Here is a 22,973-nt window from a genome sequence, read left to right as displayed (position 1 = left end):
AACTCCTTTACTAGTAGCAATTTAATCAGATAGATGAGAATTCAATATAGAATGTTATTAATAGTATAACAACAACCTAGGATCCATACTCCAGCTTTAAAGCATCAGATTAGCAGAAATACATTGAAGATTTTTCTTCTTCACACAAGTTTCAATTACATTAATTTAAGTTGGATTAATTCAATTCATGTCCCATGATTAGGAGAACACTCAGTCTGAGTAATCATAGTATTATTGGGCAATAAATGAACAGATTGGCAGAGTTTTGTGTCTGTGTGTCTTTGACCTTTCAAAGCAGTTATTTTTGTCTCTTAACATTTAGCTTAAAATGGTTCAGTGCTGAGGATTTATTTTTTTAAAAAAAATTACAAAGACTTGATCAGGCCACCTTTTCCTTAACTGTGGGGTTTTAAAAAAATAATTAGGTATAAAGAAGCATCCTTTATTGTTATGTATGGGGTAGGAGCAGCAGCTCTGCAAGAACCACTGGGTGGCACTGTGCTGTGACTAGATTGGCTGAAGGGTTTTCAGTGGGAGATTCGGATGGATGGATTGGCCAGAGTGATACCTGGTTAGGTATATAAGGGGTCCAGGTAACCCCCTTTGTTCAGTAAGCACCTACCATGAATAAAGAGCTGACATGCGGTACTCATCTGTCCTTTCATTGCCATGCGGTCCACAACCCACTAAGTTCATACTTACTTTTTTTCCACTGAAGTGCAGAATAATTTATTCCCAGGTTGTTAGACAGAGAAAGCAAATTGAACATACCTATTTCTCCATAAGCTATTCCACTTGCACTACTTGAACAAAACCCTGCAGGAGTGTGAATATTACCGGTAATAACAAAAAAGTCAAGGAAACTGTAGGTCCACTAAAGAGAGAAGATGGCAAGGAAGTAATAGGCAGTAGGGAGAAAGCAGAACAGCTTAACTCATTCTTTGCATCAGTCTTCACACAAAAAGAAATTATAGTCCAACATACCAAAAAAAAACCTACTGCAAAAGACAAAATAGAAAGAAAAAATAAAATAAGCAAGAAAATGGTAAGAGAACACCTATCCGATCTTGACAAATATAAATCACCGGGACCCAACAGAATACATCCCAGAGTTCTGAAGGAGCTGGCAGATGTTATCTCAGAACCATTGACCATTTCTTTCATAACTCTGGAGCACCAGGGAAGTACTTGAGGTTTGGAAAAGGGCTGATGTGGTTTCCATTTTCAAGAAGGGAAAGAAAACAGACCCAGAAAACTACAGACCAATCAGTAGACCAATCAGTAAAACTACAGACCCAGGTATTGACCAACATCAATACCTGGGAGGATGTTGGAAAAAATATTCAAAAAACAGATCTGCAAACAACTAGAAGCAAACAAAGTTATAACCAGTAGCCAGCATGGGTTTATCAAAAACAGTTCATGCCAAACCAAACTTATTTCATTCTTTGATAAAATGACTAAATTAGTAGACCAGCAAAAAACTGTGGACATAGTATACTTAGACTTCAGTAAGCCATTTGACAAAGAAAACCACAACCTGCTGCTTAGTAAGCTAGAAAAAAGTAGGATAGCTGGCTGACAAACCGTACTCAGCGAGTAGTCTTCAATGGTACTACATCCACATGGAGAGAAGTAAGCAGTGGGGTACCACAAAGCTCCATCTTAGGCCCAGTACTCTTCAATATCTTCATTAGTGACTTAGATGAGGAAATAGAAGGGGAACTCATCAAATTTACAGATGACACCAAACTGGCAGGAATAGCCAACACCCCAGAAGACAAGGTCAGGATCCAAAAATATCTTGACAAACCTGAACAATGGGCCTAGTGGATGATCACTTGACTATGAACCAGCAGTGTACAGCAGCAGCCAAAAAATCTAATACAATCCTGGGTTGTATAAACAGAGGCATAGAATCAAGATTATGTGAAGTATTCGTACTGCTTTATAAAATCCTAGTAAGACCACACCTGGAATACTGTAACCAATTTTGGTCACCATACTACAAAAAGATGTTGAGACCTTGGAAAAAGTTCAGAGAAGAGCAACTAAAATGATCAAAGGCCTGGAGACTAAAATATATGAAGAATGGCTGCACAACTTGGATTTGACTAGTCTAAAGAAAAGAAGAAATGGGGTGACATGATTCCAGTATTTGAGGGACTGCCACCAAGAAGAGGTGGAAATAGAATACACTGGATTTTTATATGTCAATGTTTTGGGATTTGTCATAGATTTCCACTGCTGGTGCACAAAGCTGTGAGATGCTTGCCATTCTTTTTTTTCCCATCAGATTTGGAATTGATCACATTCTAGTTGATTTTATATTTGTACATTATTTTCTCTTTTTTGGTAGGTCTGTACCATCCATATGCAATTGTTTACCTAGATAAATTTCACTACATCAGCAGTTTGGCAACATGGCTATGACCAATTAGATTTTCCCAGAATATTGTGGTTTCTAGCTTCCTGATAACCGGAGGGAAGTTTCTGTGGGAGTCCTTCCAGTGGCTGATGCAGCTGGCAATGTCTCTCTGGTATGACATATAATTTTTCATGCCCATGCTTTGAACCTTGCAGCATTTCCTGCTGAATGCCAATTCCTTTCCTTTCATGTGGGAAGACAATTTCACTTCTTTGGTTGATCAGATTCCTGGCTCAGAGCAGTTGCCCTATGCTTTATAAATAAACAGCTCATTATATCAGCAAATTCTGGAACTTTTCCTCAAATCCCACAACACTCTTGAGGTAGAATCTTTGGCTTTTCTAAAGTAGATTGAATCTTTATTCACAACTTCAAAGAATCATTTCTCTCATGCCATTCTTACATACACAGTAGATCAGTGTCCCCCAAGCTAGTCACTATACTTGTATGACCTTTGCTGCAACCTGTTTGTAATTAACATTGGCAAGTTGCTAAGCACGACATTTGTCAAGTGAATTTTGCCCCATTTTACAACCTTTCTTGCCACAGTTAAGTGAATTACCCCAGTTCTGCAATTAACAGTTGTTAGGTGAATCTGGCTTCTCCATTGACTTTGCTTATCAGAAGGTCTCAAAAGGTGATCCCATAACCCCAGGACACTGCAACTCTCATAAATATGAGTCAGTTGCCAAGCATCTGAGTTTTATCATGTGACTATGGAGATGCTGCAATGGTCGTTGTAACTTTGAATGGTCACTAAATGAACTGTTGTAGGTCAAGATTATCTGTACTCTTATTTAGATGACAGCCCACATTCTGAGATAGAATAGAATAGAATAGAATAGAATAGAATAGAATAGAATAGAATAGAATAGAATAGAATAGAATAGAATAGAATAGAATAGAATAGAATAGAATAGAATAGAATAGAATAGAATAGGAAGGGACCTTGGAAGTCTTCTAGTCCAGCCCCCTGCTCAAGCAGGAGAACCTATACCATCTCAGAGAAATGACTGTCCAGTCTCTTCTTGAAAACTTCAGTGATGGAGCACCCACAATTTCTGAAGGCAAGCTGTTCCACTGGTTAATTGTTAATTGAATTTGAAAATGGAAAAGGAACAAGTAAAAGATACAATGATAACATGGGCAAATTTTTTTGGATATAATATAGATGTAGAAAAAAGGCAAAACTTGTGGGAAAGAAATTATACATTGGCAATGTCAACCTCTTACAAAGAAAACTTACATAAAATGTTTTATAGATGGCACTTGCTACCAGCAAGATTAGCAAAAATATTTAAAAATATGTCAGATAGATGTTGGAAATGTAAACACAAGTCAGGTACTTGTGTGGCATTTTAAGAAAAATGTATTTCTGACAAACGAAGCTATAGCTCGAAGGATATAATATGTTCATATTATGTGTTATTTGTATCTTGGAAATCTCACAGCTTTCTGAGCTACATTGTTTGCTTTCAAATGTTTCGTTGCCTGACTAAATGTCTATAGAGATTCTCAGTTAACCACGTCCTGGTCATGATTGTCTCAAAGGTGTTTTTTTAGAAGGCAACTGGACTACCTTTGTTTTTATTTGAAGACATTTTGCTCCTCATCCAAGAAGCTTAATTAGTTCTGATGAACTGATAAAGCTTTATGGATGAGAAGTGAAACATCTTCAAATAAAAACAAAGTCCAATTGCCTTGTGAAAATGCACCTTTGAGACATTGTCTGACTAGGTAATAACTTCAGTACTAGGGAGTGTGGAGTTTGCTCTCCATTTATAAACAGTAGCTTGCCTTGCCATCGGGTGTGATTTCCTCCTTGGTAGCTGCTTGCTTAGCGTTATTGCTCTTTGATTAGTTATCTGGTGTTAATCCCTGTTTATCTGGGTATTGGCTGCTGGTGTTTTTGTTTCATTCTTAGCATTTTTATTGTTTCTTTTGAAGAGTGGGTAAATATGGTTTATTTCTGTGTGTCTCTTCTATTGTGATGTTCAATGTCTCAGTATCTTCTGTGTCTTCTATTGTGATGTTGATAATATACATAGCTGATACCTGTATAATAAACAAAGAAACGTACTGGTTATAGATACTAATGCAACAAGGAACATGTCTTAGTAATGTCAACTTTTAAGTTGCACTTTTCATATCAATTTCCCAACTAACAAAAAGACTTTGGAAAATGAGAAGAGCAGCAGAAGAAGAATGAGATGGCAATCTGAGTGGCAAAGGAGCAGGGGGTTCACCTGGTTAGGATGCTGGGTAGGAGCTTAGCAAACTCACATTTAAAACCCAAATGCTGCTGTGCAGTGGGGTGAACTCCCATCCTTCGCTCCAGCTCCTACTGGGGACATGAAAGGAGCTCCTAACTGGGCATCCCCTGGGCAACGGTGATGTCACCAGTTAATCCTTTCAACCCAGAAGCACCGCCATGCTTCTGACACAAGTGTGATGCAATCTGACTGGTATCACAAAGAGCACCAATTTGGAAGTTGCCCCACTGTGAGTGTAAGCTGTTAACCATTCTAAAGAGCAGGAGAGCAAACATCATACAGCCCCAGTCTGCTGTTAAGGTGTTTTCCTCTGTCTCTGTTTTCCTGTTTCCTATTTATACTAGCTTTTTCTGGTTTGTGCTAGTTACTATCTGTCTCTAACAGAAAAGAATATATGATGAACTCTGGAGCTCGGTTGTTTAGTTACAGTCATTTTATTATCTATGTTGGTAACATCATCAGTGCTGATACTGTTACTTAGTGAAATAAATGAAACATCTGCAACTAAACAACCAAGTTCAGAGAACACCAAGAACTCCACACTATCTGGCTTACCTATGTTTTACTTCTAGGCAATATCTTGAACTTTGATTGGCCACTGCATACGGTGGCAAGAACACCCCTTCACTCACCTCAATGGTTGCTGTCTTTCATATAGTGAGAAAAAAATCTTCCCTGTGTTTTCATAGGCTTGAATCAGTGATCCTGTTGTAGCTACTAGGAAACCCCATATAAACTTTTACTTTAATTACTACTTTCTTTTCCTTATTATATGGCCCATTTATAAAAAGGGCACCCAAAACCTGCCTGCAACTTATAGGCCTAGTAGCTTGTTAAGCATAACAAGCAAGCTCTGTGCCAAACACTGGATCGATTCATAGCATATATTGTCTAATAAACATTCAAGTCCGTTGCAGTATGCAAGGCTACCATACCAAAGAGATTCTTATTCACAGAAGAATGAGACAAGGATATATTGTACCTGCTGTGTTATTTGATTTATATATAAACCCATTTGTGGGCAAAATGAATCAATTAGAAAATCACACACACACCAAGTAGCAATCAGCCATATTGCCACTTTGCTGTATGCAGACAACATAGTACTTCTGTCCCATACATTATTTGGATCAAATGATACCTGAATGTCCTGACATTCAGAGCTATTGCACTGAGAAAATATTTGAAATCAACCATAGAAAAATTTAAAACTTGATTTTTGCAAAGAGACCTCCTCCTACCTCCTGGGACGTTTGCAGTCGGTGCTGATAGGAGGGCAGAGGTTGACCTCGAGGCCACTCGTTTGTGGAGTTCCTCAGGGGTCGGTCCTCTTGCCTCTCCTGTTCAACATCTATATGAAGCCACTGGGTGAGATCATTTCTGGTTTTGGGGTCGGGTATCATCAATATGCTGATGATACCCAGCTCTTCACCTCTACCCCAAACCACCCCAGTGATGCCCTCGATGTGATGTCCCATTGCCTGGAGGCGGTTCGGGTCTGGATGGGGAGGAACAGGCTTCGGCTCAATCCCGACAAGACTGAGTGGTTGTGTGTGCCAGCATCTCGGGAATTTCAGGCTATTCCATCTTTAACCATGGGGGGTGAGTTATTACCCCCCCGTAGATAGGGCTCGCAACTTGGGTGTCCTCCTGGATTCACAGCTAAATTTGGAAGATCATATAGGAGCTGTGACCAGGGGGGCTTTTGCCCAGGTTCGCCTGGTGCGCCAGCTACGACCCTACCTGGACCGGGATGCCCTGCGTACAGTCACTCATGCGCTCGTGGCCTCTCGTATAGACTACTGCAATGCTCTGTACATGGGGCTGCCCTTGAGGACCACTCGGAGGCTTCAACTGGTGCAGAATGCGGCCGCACAAGTTGTGATGGGGGTCTCCCGATACTCCCATGTAACACCTCTACTCCCCGAGCTGCATTGGCTTCCAGTTGCCCTCCGGGTGAGATTCAAGGTGCTGGTGATGACCTATAAAGCCCCAAATGGCATGGGTCCGGATTACCTTAGGGAGCACCTGCTGCTGGTGTCTACTTCCCTTCATCCTGTGCGCTCCCAGGACTATGTCATGCAAAATGTTAAAAAAAAAGCAAAAATGAAACAGTGCCCTCAGTCCAATCCTTCTATTACACCAGAGGAACATAGTTGATATCAGCAGCACTGAAGCTATTTTCAGCTAAGGTTCATATACAATTACTTTTTAGTGTCCAGCTAGCTTCTTTTTTCTACTTTATTCCTCTTGAAAGGGTTCAATCCAAATTTCTAAGTTTGGAACTTCCTTCCAAATGCAATGTTAAGGAGAGAGGTAGGGCTGCCTAAACTCGAAACAGATGCATGGCTTTGCACAACAGCACATTGACTGAAATTACTGTTCTTCTCTACAGGTTTGAGCTCTTTCATTATGGAGGATAATTATAAATCAACATGGTTTAAGATTATTTCACAAAAACTCCAACACTATGGACTCTTCAAAGAGAAGTTCCTATTAATGGGCTATGAGTATTCATTCAATATATTTAACCAACATTTTACAGACCAGGAAATCCAACAGTCCTTTCTGCTATACCCAAGAATGTTTTCTGGAGCAGTAAGACTACTTTCCATAAACCAGCAAGACACTTATATAATGGTTTCTAAATTTCCTTTTTTGTTGTTGTTGATATATTTTATTGATTTTTTACAATAACAATCTTTAGTATTTGGTAAACAATGTGTTGTCTGGGTTCATATATTTAACAACGATCAATAGTAGTTAATTTCTGTGATTTCATAATCAACATACTAACTAGAAATACCTTTCCTTGATCCTCTCTTCTTCCAATAATATTCTCCTTTTACCAGCATTGAGCAAATACAGTTCTTAGTGTTTTCCAATACATATAAATTAAATATAAAGATTTTTCTAGTATTTATATGAATAACAATAACATCAACATGTAGCATCTTTTTAATCAGCTTATTTTACAATTACATTTGCAAAAAAAAATCGTATGTAAATCACTAGAGGTCCTGTTTTCAAAGTTCTTATTTAAGCTTAATTTCCTCTCAATAATCAAAACTTTTCTGGTCAGTTATAATTTTCTCAAAATTGATTACATTTAAATATCCAAAACATTTCATACATTTAAATCATTCCAGTATTTTATGTTTCCCATATAATAAAAAAAACAGATAAACAGAAAAAAAATGTCAGAAAAAACGGAATTACAAATAGTAAAAAAGGTTAAATACTTGGGAATATACCTGACAGCAAGATGTTCAACGATAAAAGAAGATAATTATATAAAATTACTGAATCAAATAAAACATGACTTACAACTCAGTTGGCACACTTTCTTATGGTATGGGAAAAATAAAATTCATAAATATTTTCAAAACCACTATATTAGAAAGGCATTATTACTAATATGGGGAAAAATAAAATGTAAAATATATTTGAAAATTTCAGGATAGCTCTCAACAATGGAAGCATTTGTACATCCAAATTTAGTTAGTTTTGAAAAAATATGGACATAAAAAGATTTTCTAAATTGTGAAGGAAATTTAAAATCTAAACAAGAGATGAAAAATCAGAGTATTGATTTATCATGGTGGGCATATTTACAAATGCAAGTGAGATATGATAAAGATGTTAAATTGTACAGATTTTACAAAGAGCAGACCTTGTTTGACCAGATATTATTAACCTCTGATGAGAAATTAATTTAGAAAATGTATAACTTTTTACTGAATTTGAAAATGGAAAATGAACAAGTAAAAGATACAATGAAAACATGGGCAAATTTTTTTGGTTATAATATAGATTTAGAAAAAGGGCAAAACCTGTGGGAAAGAAATTATAAATTGACAATGTCAACCTCTTACAAAGAAAACTTATATAATATGTTTTATAGATGGCACTTGCTACCAGCATGATTAGCAAAAATATTTAAAAATATGTCGGATAGATGTTGGAAATGTAAACACAATTCAGGTACTTATTACCACATATGGTGGACATGTGTCAAGGCAGAGATATTGGACAAAAATGCATACTTGGCTAGAAAAGATGTTGGGAAAACATGTAGATTTTAAACCTGAACTTTTTTTATTAGGTATAATGCCAGAAAAGCTTGACAAACAAAGTATATATTTGATTTTACATATGATAACAGCGGCAATAATCATATTTGCACAATAATGGAAAAATGAAGAAAGACCACCAGAGGAAGAAATAATTAAAAAAATACTAGACTGTGCAGAGATGGACAGACTTATTTTGAGGTTGAAAGAAAAAGAACAAACAGAATACTTTCAAACTTGGGACTTATTTTACCAATGGCTGGAGAAAGCAATAAGGGATTAGGAATCCAATTTGGATAAGTGAATGATAAACTCAGACAACACGTCTGTTGAACAAGTACTTTTGAACTGTATGAAAAAAAAATTAAAAAATCAATAAAAACTTTAAAATATCACAGCTCAGTAAGTGTTTATAATCCAAGAATGTCAGCAGTTTTTATGACAATTGTGTTTCTCATTCTGCAATAGATAGCCCAGTGTATTTTCTATTCCCAGCTGTTCTCTATTTAGCTAAGAGTCACCAAGGATCAAAGGAACAAGTTCTTCTCTGTTTCTGGGTGTCTTGCCAATTTCTGAGGCAGGGCAGCTGTTGTTCTATACTCTGATCCACCACTAGATGTCAGTAGCTATTTATTTTCCAACTTTTAAGATGGGAAAATTATTTTCTTATAGTTTGATCAATATTCTTTCAAATGGAAAATCTTAACAATTTCTATAGTTTTCAGTTTTATCCAGATTATAGCTTTACATTAATGCATTTCAATGTATTTCTGTCCCCCATAAAAATAATTCGCCACTTCCATCTATGGAAGGGTGGGGTTATAATCCCCTTCCTTCTCACTTTCAGAGGATTTTTTTGCTTCTTGAGGATCTTTTCCAGGAAACCAGTTTCAAAATAGAGAAGAGAAGATCTATATTCTCACCCACTTCCAAACATGCTGTTCACAGTTGTTTTAGTTGTTGCTTTTGGACTTCAGATGCCAGTAGCTTGGGCTAGTCAGTCCTAGAGGAGATCAACCCTGACTGCTCTTTAGAAGGTCAGAAGTTGAAACTCAAATACTTTTGCCACCTAATGAGAAGGAAGGACTCATTGGAGAAGAGCCTAATGCTGGGAAAGGTTGAGGGCAAGAGAAGAAGGTGACGACAGAGGTGGCTGGATGGAGTAGCTGAAGCAGTAGGCATGAGCTTAAATAGACTCCAGATGATGGTAGAGGACAGGAAGGCCTGGAAGAATGTTGTCCATGGGGTCGTGATGGGCTGGACATGACTTCACAGCTAACAACAACAACACTGTATTCTCAAGTAATTCTGCCGCTTCTAAGAACATTATTCAGAATCTCAATACAAAAAGATATGATATATATGGATATAAAAATATATGAAATATATATGACATTAAAATCAGCAGCACATCCAGGAGCTCCTTAAGCAGAGCATTGGAAGAATGACTACTGTCAGTTAAAATAAAAATTGAACCAGGAAGTCTGGTTCAAATTAAATCAAATTAAATCATTTCATGGACCCATTAATAAGTCATGAGCAAACCAGTGCCCTCCGGTCTCAGTTTTCTCACCTGCAATATGTGGCATAACTATATTGATTTATCTTATTGATTATAACTAAACATTATTGTATTATATACACTGTTATCTAAATTTCTAAAATATAACACAATATAATATTGTATTAAAATTGTTTCTGCACCCCCAGCATTAGTCTGTTTTCTTTCTTTATAAGATTTTGGACTAAAGGGTGGTGTATAGATAATAAACAAAAACTGACTTACACATATGTTGTCCTTACAGTGATTAATCAGTTATTCATGGAAACTACTTTAATAGTATAATTAGAACATTGTCCCTGATTATCTATGTCATCTATCTGAGCATTTTTTTCAAATGATTCCCTTTTCCCATTCTGATGCATATATGAAATTTTACTTCAGTAAGCCTTTTGATTTCAAGAATATATAATTTATGCTTTTGGACATAATGTATACATTGTTGCATACAAGAATGTTAAAAATTAATCCTCTTCCTAGCTGTCCATATATCAATCTCTCACTTACGAAAACATATGGTAGCTGATATGACTAGTGCAGAATGCATGTCAAATAGATCTATGAAGTCTGTCTGTTCCAGATTGTTTCCATCATTATTTGTGCCAAATGCCTGGCTTCCTTTCAGTTGTTTTATTCTATAATGATTGTATCTTTTTAAGAGTAGAGCTATAAATAACCTGTGTATTTCTGGACATTTCTCCCCCCAAATTTGTTCTACTAAAGTTAAGCAAATTTTTATCATCCATTCTGCAAACAGTAGCTCTAAAGATTGAAAGAGAGAAAGGGAATAAGAGTAAATTCCTGCTGCTAGAGAAGTACAATCTTGGGGGGGGAAACTAAAGACTGCACACAATACTTTTTAAAGAAAAAGCATCACATTATATGTGGAAACTACCCACAGTGTCCATGGCACATACGTACTTTAAAGTATGGTAATTGCTAATTTCAAAAAAAGAGAGTGGAACATGAATCAATGTTTCAATGAAAAATTTTAACATGCAAATTTGTTCAGCAATTTGTTGCTGCTGTTGCTGCTGTAGTAAAGCTTGAGTAAAGCAGTTCCTCAACTTGCTTCAAAAAGATAAACAAATGAGAAATTATACTTGGCATCTCTGACATCAAACAGAAAATAACATTCCATAGAGGCAATTAATATCACTGGGGAAAAAATCTGAATTATGGATATCCTTGGTGGTATGCAAAATGGTGTAAATGAAACAGCTTCTTATGTGAGGTGACTAATTTGAAACCCAATCCAGTATTTCTTAAATGTTTTGATCTTGGGCCCTCTTCTTAGGAACACCTGCAGCTTCTATCACCCACATTTTGATTCAGTTTTTTACAATCTGTAAAATTGTTAAGAGTCAAGTCCCATTCCACGTTACATTGGGCCCGTTTCTTTGATCATTGCCCTTGGGAAAGATTGCTTCATGTGGGCAGCAGCAGCTGTAAATACAACAATTAATACTATTGAGATATTGAGTTTCCCATTTAGTTTGTTAGTTAGAAAGCTGTATAGCATTTTCCATATAGCTTGCTTTCAAATTTCTGAGCTTTTAAGATACGGTAATCTGTTAAATGGATGATCTTGAATACTTTTTAATGATATAGCAACAAAGAAAGACCACATCCATATTTTTTTAATCTAGGAAAATAACTTGGTACTAAATCACTTATATATAGATTCTTACTTAGCTTGAGTCAAAATTCACTACTAATCATTTAAAGGGAATAAATTTATTATCTTAATTAATTCATTACCTATTTTGCACAAAGTTTGTGTTTTCTCTGTTACTTGTTTAGAAACCAGAAATGAAATTCATTTTGTAATTTATTGGGTTAATTAATCTGGTTCTCTACAACTATAAATACTGTATATTGTAATAATACAATTCCTTTATTCCTTTAGAAAGAATTCAGTCTAAATTTCTTAGGAACTTATTGCAAGCTTCTGATTGTATCTCAAACACAAATTCATCACTGTGAAGTCTGCATAAGTAGGACTGAGACAATGCTTGGTTACATATTTCAACACACTGGGCTAAATATATATTTTGTTTCTATAGGTTTGACTCCTTGAATTCTTATCAATTTTCTTTCATCCTTTACCAAAGCAATAGACAAAAAATATAAATCTTTGAATTTTCTTTAACACTTCACACTCAGAAAGAAATGTGCAATAGCAACTTTGAGGCAGCAGGTTAAGGATATTCATATCTAATTAGATCAACCATCAAATGCCAAGGATACATTCCTGATTAGCTCCTTCACTCTTCATAGACCTGCTATATATTTAACCAATTCATAATCACCTAAATTTTATGCCTAGCATGAAGATGACAGATTGATATGTCCAGTTAATTTTATGATTTGTGCTTACTTATATAAGTGATTCATGGATTACTGCCTTGTCGTGGCGAAGGGGCTTGCGTAATTCAATGAAGCTATAAGCTATGCCGTGCAGGGCCACCCAAGACGGACAGGTCATAGCAGAGAGTTCTGACAAAATGTGATCCACTGGAGAAGGAAATGGCAACCCACTCCAGTATCTTTGCCATGAAAACCCTATGGACAGTACCAAAAGGCAAAACGATATGACGCTGGAAGATGAGCCCCTCAGGTCGGAAGGCGTCCAATATGCTACTGGGGAAGAGCAGAGGGCTAGTACTAGTAGTGCCAGAAAGAATGAAGCGACTGGGCCAAAGCCGAAAGGACGCTCAGCTGTGGATATGTCTGGTGATGAAAGGAAAGTCTGATGCTGTAAAGATTCTTTCTCCATAGGAACCTGGAATGTAAGATCCATGAATCAAGGAAAGCTGGACGTGGTCAAACAAGAGATGACAAGAGTAGACATCGACATCTTAGGTATCAACGAACTAAAATGGACAGGAATGGGTGAATTCAATTCAGATGACCATCAGGTATACTACTGCGGGCAAGAATCCCTCAGAAGAAATGGAGTAGCCTTCATAGTCAATAAAAAAGTAGGAAAAGCAATACTGGGATACAACCCTCAAAATGACAGAATGATCTCAGTTCGAATCGAAGGCAAACCATTCAATATCACAGTAGTCCAAGTCTATGCCCCAACCACCAGTGCTGAAGAGGATGAAATTGACCGGTTCTATGAAGCCCTATAGCACCTTATAGAACTAACACCCAAAAATGATGTCCTTATCATCATGGGAGATTGGAATGCTAAAGTAGGAAGCCAAAAGATAACTGGAATAACAGGCAAGTTTGGCCTTGGAGTACAAAATGAAGCAGGGCACAGGCTGATAGAATTTTGTCAAGAGAATACGATGGTCATAGCAAACACTCTTTTCCAACAACCCAAGAGACGGCTCTACACATGGACATCACCAGACGGTCAACACAGAAATCAGATTGACTATATGCTCTGCAGCCAAAGATGGAGAAGCTCTATACAGTCAGTAAAAACAAGACCAGGAGCTGACTGTGGCTCAGACCATGAGCTTCTCCTTGCAAAGTTTAAGCTTAAACTGAAGAAAGTAGGGAAAAGCACTAGGCCACTCAGGTATGAATTAAATCATATCCCTGTTGAATATACAGTAGAGGTGACAAATAGATTTAAAGAATTAGATCTGATAGACAGAGTGCCTGAAGAACTATGGACAGAGGTTCACAACATTGTACAACAGGTAGCAACCAAAACCATCCCAAAGAAAAAGAAATGCAAGAAAGCAAAATGGCTGTCTGAGGAAGCTTTGCAAATAGCTGAGGAAAGGAGGGAAGCGAAAGGCAAGGGAGAAAAAGAAAGATATGCCCAATTAAATGCAGAATTCCAAAGAATAGCTAGAAGAGATAAGAATGCCTTCTTAAATGAACAATTGAAAGAAATAGAAGAAAACAATAGAATAGGGAGGACCAGAGATCTTTTCAAGAAAATTGGAGAGATGAAGGGAACATTTCATGCAAAAATGGGCATGATAAAGGACCAAAATGGCAGGGACCTAACAGAGGCAGAAGAGATTAAGAAGAGGTGGCAAAATTACACAGAAGAACTATACAAGAACGAGCTTAATGTTACTGATAACTACGATGAGGTAGTCACTGACCTTGAGCCAGACATCCTAGAATGTGAAGTGAAGTGGGCCTTAGAAAAGCTGAGCAACAACAAAGCTAGTGGAGGTGACAGTATTCCAGCTGAGCTATTCAAATTCTTAAAAGATGATGCAGTAAAAGTGCTACACTCAATTTGCCAGCAAATTTGGAAAATTCAACAGCGGCCACAGGATTGGAAAAGATCAGTTTACATTCCAATTCCAAAGAAAGGCAGTGCCAAAGAATGTTCAAACTATCGCACCATTGCACTCATTTTACATGCTAGTAAAGTTATGCTTAAAATCGTACAAGCTAGACTCCAGCAGTATGTGGATCGAGAACTATCAGAAGTACAGGCAGGATTTTGAAGAGGCAAAATTTTGAAGAGATCAAATTGCCAACATATGCTGGATCATGGAGAAAGCTAGAGAATTCCAGAAAAACATCTACTTCTGCTTCATTGACTATGCTAAAGCCTTTACATGCTAGTAAGTTATGCTTAAAATTCTACAAGCTAGACTCCAGCAGTATGTGGATCGAGAACTACCAGAAGTACAGGCAGGATTTCAAAGAGGCAGAGGAACTAGAGCTCAAATTGCTAACATACGCTGGATCATGGAGAAAGCTAGAGAGTTCCAGAAAAACATCTACTTTTGCTTCATTGACTATGCTAAAGCCTTTGATTGTGTGGATCACAACAAACTGTGGCAAGTCCTTAAAGAGATGGGCATACCAGACCATCTTATTTGTCTCTTGAGAAACCTATATGCGGGCCAAGAAGCAACAGTGAGAACTGGACACGGAACCACTGATTGGTTCAAAATTGGGAAAGGAGTCCGGCAAGGCTGTATACTGTCGCCTTGCCTATTTAACTTATATGCAGAGCACATCATGAGAAAGGCAGGGCTAGATGAATCAAAAGTTGGAATTAAGATTGCCGGAAGAAACATCAACAACCTAAGATATGCAGATGATACCACTCTAATGGCAGAAAGTGAAGAGGAACTAAAGAGCCTCTTGTTGCGAGTGAAGAAGGAAAGTGCAAAACTTGGGTTGAAACTAAACATTAAGAAAACCAAGATCATGACATCCGGCCCTCTCAATTCCTGGCAAATAGATGGGGAAGAAATGGAGGTAGTGACAGATTTTATTTTCCTGGGCTCCAAGATCACTGCAGATGGGGACTGTAGCCAAGAAATTAAAAGACGCTTGCTCCTGGGGAGGAAAGCCATGGCAAATCTAGACAGCACACTAAAAAGCAGAGACATCACCCTGTCAACAAAAGTGCGTATAGTCAAGGCTATGGTCTTCCCAGTTGCAATGTATGGCAGTGAAAGCTGGACCATACGAAAGGCTGAGCGCCAAAGAATTGATGCCTTTGAACTATGGTGCTGGAGAAGACTCCTGCGAGTCCCTTGGACTGCAAGGTGATCAAACCGGTCAGTCCTAGAGGAGATCAACCCTGACTGCTCTTTAGAAGGCCAGATCCTGAAGCTAAAACTCAAATACTTTGGCCACCTAATGAGAAGGAAGGACTCACTGGAGAAGAGCCTAATGCTGGGAAAGATTGAGGGCAATAGAAGAAAGGGACGACAGAGAATGAGGTGGCTGGATGGAGTCACTGAAGCAGTAGGCGTGAGCTTAAATGGACTCCAGAAGATGGTAGAGGACAGGAAGGCCTGGAGGAACATTGTCCATAGGGTCGCGATGGGTCGGACATGACTTCGCAACTAACAACAACAAAATATAAGTGAAGCCTGTTTTACATTATTGAATATTATTATGTCATTGACCCCAGTAAAATTTTGGTTATTGACGCCACTAAATTTTTTCTCCTTATAAATAAGAAGAATTATATTTCTGAATATGAAGTCTCTGGTGAAGTAGTTTCTTCATGTGTAAAAATATTATTTAAATTTTTCTTAAGAAAACAATAATTTAGATACATATTCATGACCGAAAACTGAGATTTTATTACCATCAACAGCAGTTTTTTCTTTTCTTATGAAATTTTTATTTTCAATGATACAATAAATTTCACTGGAATTGTGAATTTAAAAAATTGCTAGCAATTAGCTAGTACTTATGGAGTAGTATTGTCAGACACCTCAACCTTTCTGTTCTTTTTTACTTTCAGGTTCTCCCATTATGCTGGGAGGGGGGAAGCTGTTTGGCTATGCTGATAGGTGGGGGGAGGTCAGTCACTGTTTTCTCTGCTTTGTTCCTTGTCCCTTTGATGTCGCAGGGTGTGAAAAAGAGAGGAATGTGCTGTGGGCTGTCTGCCTTATTTCCACTTTGATGGGAGGAGGCTGGGAGGAAAGGAAACCCTGAGAATGGTCCCTGGGATCAGCATTTATTACCTCAGTTCCCATAACAACTTTACACCTGAGGATTGGATGAATCAAACTGGACATTTGGCTGTTGGGTTGGGGTTCTGAAAGGGATGCTTTAATGTAATGCTTCATGTGGGAAACTGTTAGATCTTGCTTTGCTTTTCTGCTATCAGTAACTCTCAATAAACTTTCCTTTTAAAACAATGCCTGTTTCAAGAGTTCTGCTTTCTTGGAATGATTAGCTGAGGCAGGACTTTACATTAAGCAAGATCTGCAAAAAGGTTAACCCAGAGAGGCAACTGCCCTATTGTGGGGACTGTGCATACTATGTCCCTCCATGGAAGCAAACAGGATGGGGGTGAATGCTGGGGAAAATACATCACCAAGGATCACCCAGAAGAAAGCTCCTCTGGATGGATGGAGGAGATGGTTACCAGGAGAGCTCTATGAAGCTGAGGTGGTCAGTCAGGGTAGGAAAGAGAGAGGAATGGGACAGAAAAGCCCAGTGAGTAACATTCACCAGAGGCAGCTGGAAACAGGGCTGGAAGTGAGAGATGGAGCTGCTCTATGATGATGATGATGAGGAAACCGAAGGAGACCAGATCCTGAAGTGAGCTATACAATACATGGTGGAAGCCTTTCAGGACCTCAAGGTGAAGTCCAGGCAGCACAAGAGTAGGAACAGGGAGCACCTCAAAGAAGCTGAATGCAGTGGGAGTGAGTCTGTGATGACAGAGGCCATGGGTGGGGAGGTGACTGGCTCCATGGAAACAGCAGCGACCACTCCACCATCACTGCAGCGAGCTGCTCCCAGAGGGACAAATGCTCCACCCCAAGAGAGAGCCCCCACAGAGGAACCCAAACTCGTCCCTTTAGGAGTGAAATTTGATGGAGACCCCCAACAGCTGGGGTTCTTCCTTGCCCATGTTATTGCCTACATGCAAGTCTCCCACAATTCAAAACTTGCAGGACATTTTGGATTTCTAAAAACACTATACCTAATAAAAAGGCAGTTTTTGTGACCGTCACTGAAAAAAGACATAGAAAGCTATGTAGCCAGCTGCCCTACTTGTGCAGTGGCAAAACAAAGGCAAGGAAAAACACCAGGCCATTTGCAGCCAGGAGGAAGCCCTTCAGCACCCTGGACAGAGGTCTCTATGGACTTTATTGTGGAACTGCCGAAGAGTGCAGGAAATAGTTATTTGGGTTGTGACTGATCTGTTCTCAAAGCAGGTCCCCTTCATTCCATGCCAGAAGATCCCAACTGCCTAGACCCTAGCTAAAAAGTTCCTCCAACACATATAACGATTGCATGGAGCCCCTCAGTGCATAATTGCAGATAGCGGTGTCCAGTTTACCTTAAAGTTCTGGAGGGGCTTTTTGGACCTTTTGGGTATGAACAAGGCTTGAGTTCTAGTCATCATCCTGAAACGAATGGGAGGACAGAATGAATGAATGCAGTTCTGGAGCAGTTCCTCAGATGCTTCATTAACTACCAGCAAGATAATAGAACTGACCTCTTGCCTTTTGCTGAAGTGGCATATAATAATTCTGTCCACTCCATCACAGGATATATCCCCTTTCAAGTAGCTATTGGGCAGATGTTCAAACCAATGCCTGAACTACCAACCATTGAACCCACCATCCCTTTCCGTAAGCAGTGGATGAATCAGTTGAAAAACACATGAAGCCAGGGATGCCTATAAGGCTCAAGCCGATAAGAAAAGAATAAAGCCCAAACCTTTCTGTATTGGGGATAGAGTGAACCTATCCATTAGTTTTCTAAAATCACTACAACCTTCTAAGAAAATAGGGCCAGGTTCATAGGCCCCTTTCCTATTAAACACATCATCAACCCAGTCACTGTAGAATTGGAACTTCCCAAAACTCCATGTTTCATTGTAGCTTGCTGAAAGTAGAAATAACCTCACCTTTATAACCAAAAGCAACCCCTGCACCACAGCCCATTATGGTAGAGGGTAAACAACATTTTGAGTCAAAGAAATCCTAGATTCACATATGCATCAAGGGGCTGTCCAATACTTAGTAGCCTAGAAAGATCTACCAGCTTCTCAGAATGAATGGGTTCACAAAAAGCATTTTAGGGCCCCCCAGACTGCTTAAACACTTCCATGAGCATTATCCTGGTAAACCTTCTTGATCACTTGTTCTTCTTTCTTTCATATTATTGTTTTCACCATATCAGACCCCTCAACCTTTCTATTCTTTTTCACTTTCAGGTTCTGCCATTATGCTGGGAGCAGGAGGCTGTTCAGCTATGCTGATGGGCAGGGGAGGTCGGTCACTGTTTTCTTCACTTTGTTTCTTGCCCCTTTGATATATAAGGGTTAGGAATTTGCTCTGGGCCATCTGCCTTATCTCCATTCTGATGGGAGGAGGCTGGGAGGAAATGAAACCTGAGAAGGGTGCCTAGGATCAGTGTTTATCACCTCGGTTCCCATAATAACTTTGCACCTGAAGATTGGATGAATTAAACTGGACATTTGGCTGTTGGGGTGGGGTTTATTTTTTTGTAATATATTTTATTGATTTTTTAAAACATAAATCACTTAATAATCGGTGAACAGTGTGTTGCCTGGGTTTACATTTGTAAAACAATCACAAACAATTGATTTTTATAATCCACATAATTGTTTTAGTTGATTTCCTCTTATCCCCAAAATATCATCTTTTGCAAATATTGAGTTAATACAATTCTTATTGTTTTGATGGATAACAAATATATATATATATATTTCCCAATATTCCTAAAATAATAATCACATCAATATAATATTTCTTCTCTATCCAATCATTCTGATTGCCTTATCATAGATCCTATTACAGTCCTTATTTAAATTTGTTTTTCCCACAAAATTCTAAGTATTCTTACTGGTTAAGATTTTCTCAAAAATTAATTACCGTACATTTAAAAATTTAACTCTATTTTTTCCATATGAACCATCTCAGCACTTTTACATTTCTTAAGGAATAGATAAAACAATAAAAAAGAAAGGAGAGCAACAGTAAAGAAACATAAAAAATAACATACTACTTAAAATATATATCCCTCCTAAGCTAATATATATTTGTTTCCAAGATTCTATTCTTTTTAACCAAAATTAAAAATATATTTAATCTTTAAATATTCCATTTAATATCTAGTCATCTAGTCCTTTAACTCTTATTCAAAACATTTTTACCCATTATAATTTAAATATCTAAAACATTTCCTTTATCTAAGCCATTTCAACTTTTTTATATTACTCATATCAAGAAATAGAATAAAAAAGCTGGGAAAAGCATACTATATTATTTAGGGAATTCATCCCTCTTAGAATGACATATACATTCCAAATCTTTTCTATTTCTTTAACCATTTTCAAACAAATGTTTCTTTTCTAAGTATTCTCTCTGGTAGGTCCCATCATCTATTTTCTTGATTTCCACTTTGGTCTTTTTCCTTTGCCCAGTATCTTTCTTAATGTATTTTGCTGAGTCAAAAGGTTTTTCCATATGTTCGTAAATGTTACTGTAGATAAAACAAGTAAATCAGATGAAGTGTCGTTGTACAAGGCTTCTCCCTTTCCATGTTTGTTGAAAATCTTTTTCTTTTTCTTTCTCTCCAATTCTCTTATCATTTCCTATCTCTCTGATGTTCCTGACATCTCTACAGTCCATTTTATCCAATCTGTTTTCTTGTTCTCAGAATTATTTTGTAGTCTTAAAGGATAAGTTGTTTTTTCCAATTCTTGTGAATTTTTTTCCAAAAGGATTAAATCATGTTTCCTCATTTTGTTAAGTTCCATCTTTAAGTCTCTATTCTCAATTTTGTATCCATTTATCTGTTTTATCTGCGCCTTCTCTGTTGTTGTTTTCTGGGAATTTTTTTGTTGTAGAGTTAACTTGGAAATAGATTGATTTATATTTTCAAAGTTATTTTGGATTTCTTTGTGGTTTAAAGTCATTGTTGTTTGAATTAGATGCAGTATACTATATATCTCCTCCTGTGAAATATTTATGTTTTCTTGATATGTTCTTTCTATGTGTCTCTGATCCATGAGGGCCAAGAATTGGAGCTTTTCTCTTCTTTTCTTTTTTCTCCAAATAGCTTTAGAGTCCCGATTAAATAAATATTTGTAATCCAAATAGTTCAAAAAAGATATTTTTTCTGAAATTTATAATTCTCTCTTTGTCTTTTTTTAATCACAGCTGTTCTTTGTTGTTATATATATGTTGCCCTGATACCTCCAATTCTACGTGGGAAAAAAACCCCGAATGACCAAAGATCCACATACAAACACCCGCGAAAACCTCAGAAAACAAATATATATATATATATATAAATATATATATAAATATATAAATATATATATATATATATATATATATATATATATATATATATGTGTGTGTGTGTGTGTGTGTGTGTGTGTGTGTGTGTGTGTGTGTGTGTGTGTGTAAATTACTAACAAATATATGAATTGTCCGGTGTGACTACTGCCTGTTTGATAGCCTTCAAGATAGGCTGAAAACAGGAAATAAAGATTTGCCCCATGTTTGGGGCCTAGCAAGGTAATCTAAATAGTTAACATTTGAAACATATATATATATATATATATATATATATATATATATATATATATATATATATATATATATATATATATATATATATATATATATATATATATATATATATATATATATATATATATATATATATATATATATATATATATATATATATATATATATATATATATATATATATATATATATCTGTGAATGTATAAGAACACAAATGTAGTGATATCAGACAAAATTAACAAATATAATAATTAGTAATATTAGGTGGTACAAAAATAATGCAATCAAAACTGTTATGACCTTGAAACATCTCATTAAAAACAACTTGCAACATTATTTTTGCATACTTAAAAAAAGCAGATATAATTTGTTCATTTTGTTAATATTGTTTAAAACGTATCCCTATTCATTCATTTTTGAATTTAGGAATAGACATTTTGTGGTCATTGCCTTAAATTGACTATAGAGATTGTAATAGTACTGGATCTGATTACAAAAATCTTTTGAAAGTGATAATCTGAAATTTTTTAAAAATATTTTCTTTCCCATAAACTGGAAGAAAGATTCTTGGGAAAGACAGAATACAGCAGCAAGAAAAAATAAAAGGATTATGGCTGTTACCACTCTTTTTTCTGTCTAGTGATCTTTACAGTTTGCCTCTGCTCTGTTCACCCAGAAGCCTACAAAAATAGGCTCATGAAAATGCAGTTGTTAATACATATCTAGTACAGTATATGCATTTAAAAAACACAGCTTTAAAAGCTCATAAAATGAAATTATTCCAGAAAACTACATCCAACAACTGAAATCACCTTATACAATGCGGAAGCTGAGTTCTGTTAACTTAATCATAAATAAAAAATATTTTACAGATTGGAAAGATTTGTATTTTGTAATTTTCAAATGTATTTCATCATCCTTATACAGCACATATGCATATTCTGCACAGAATGTGTCAGACCCCAGACTTTATCTGCCCGTTTGTTACTTGGATATCATTTAGGAAATTGTTAAAAACAATATGTATTTAATAAAGCAATCTACATTAAATTCATTTTTGCTAGCCAAGTTTAGTTTTGAGTTAAACAAAACTAAAGTGTGTTGACTGTTATGTACAGTTATATTTCTTCAGCAGATGCAAAGCCCTTCCTGCTCTCAAGAATGTTGAGGATAGTATTTTTAGAAAGCTTTGGAACAACTGCCAACATTCATTCTGATTGAAGCTCTTGGCCTTTAATAACCTGCTTCAGTACACACATAGTTTTGAAGTCTAGACTTTGTATTTTTTAAAATGAATTTCAGACACTCATTTATTATCAACTTTCTAGTTATACCTTTTGTTACTCATAGGCATATCATATAGCACGGTTCCTTTGATATAAAACTGTTTATACAATGGTTCTACCATCTTTGGCTGCAGAACAAAGACTGCACTTCTGAGCTAAAAGCCATGTTAATCTGAAATATATGTCTTCTGTTTTACTTCTTAACATGAAAATAATTATTGGTGTTATTCTTTCTTTCTTTTTTAAAGAAGGTACCCCTTATGTATGTTCTCGTTATGCAAAAAAAAAATGAAGGCAGACCAATTACATTTTTGTACCTTTCTTGTTTCTGTAGAACAATATCTTTCTTGGAATGCATGCAGTA

This window comes from Vipera ursinii (assembly GCF_947247035.1).
Source record: "Vipera ursinii genome assembly, chromosome: 7".
In the NCBI taxonomy this organism is placed as follows: Eukaryota; Metazoa; Chordata; class Lepidosauria; order Squamata; family Viperidae; genus Vipera; species Vipera ursinii.
The sequence above is the reverse complement of the archived record's forward strand: the minus strand, read 5'-3'. Positions refer to the sequence as shown.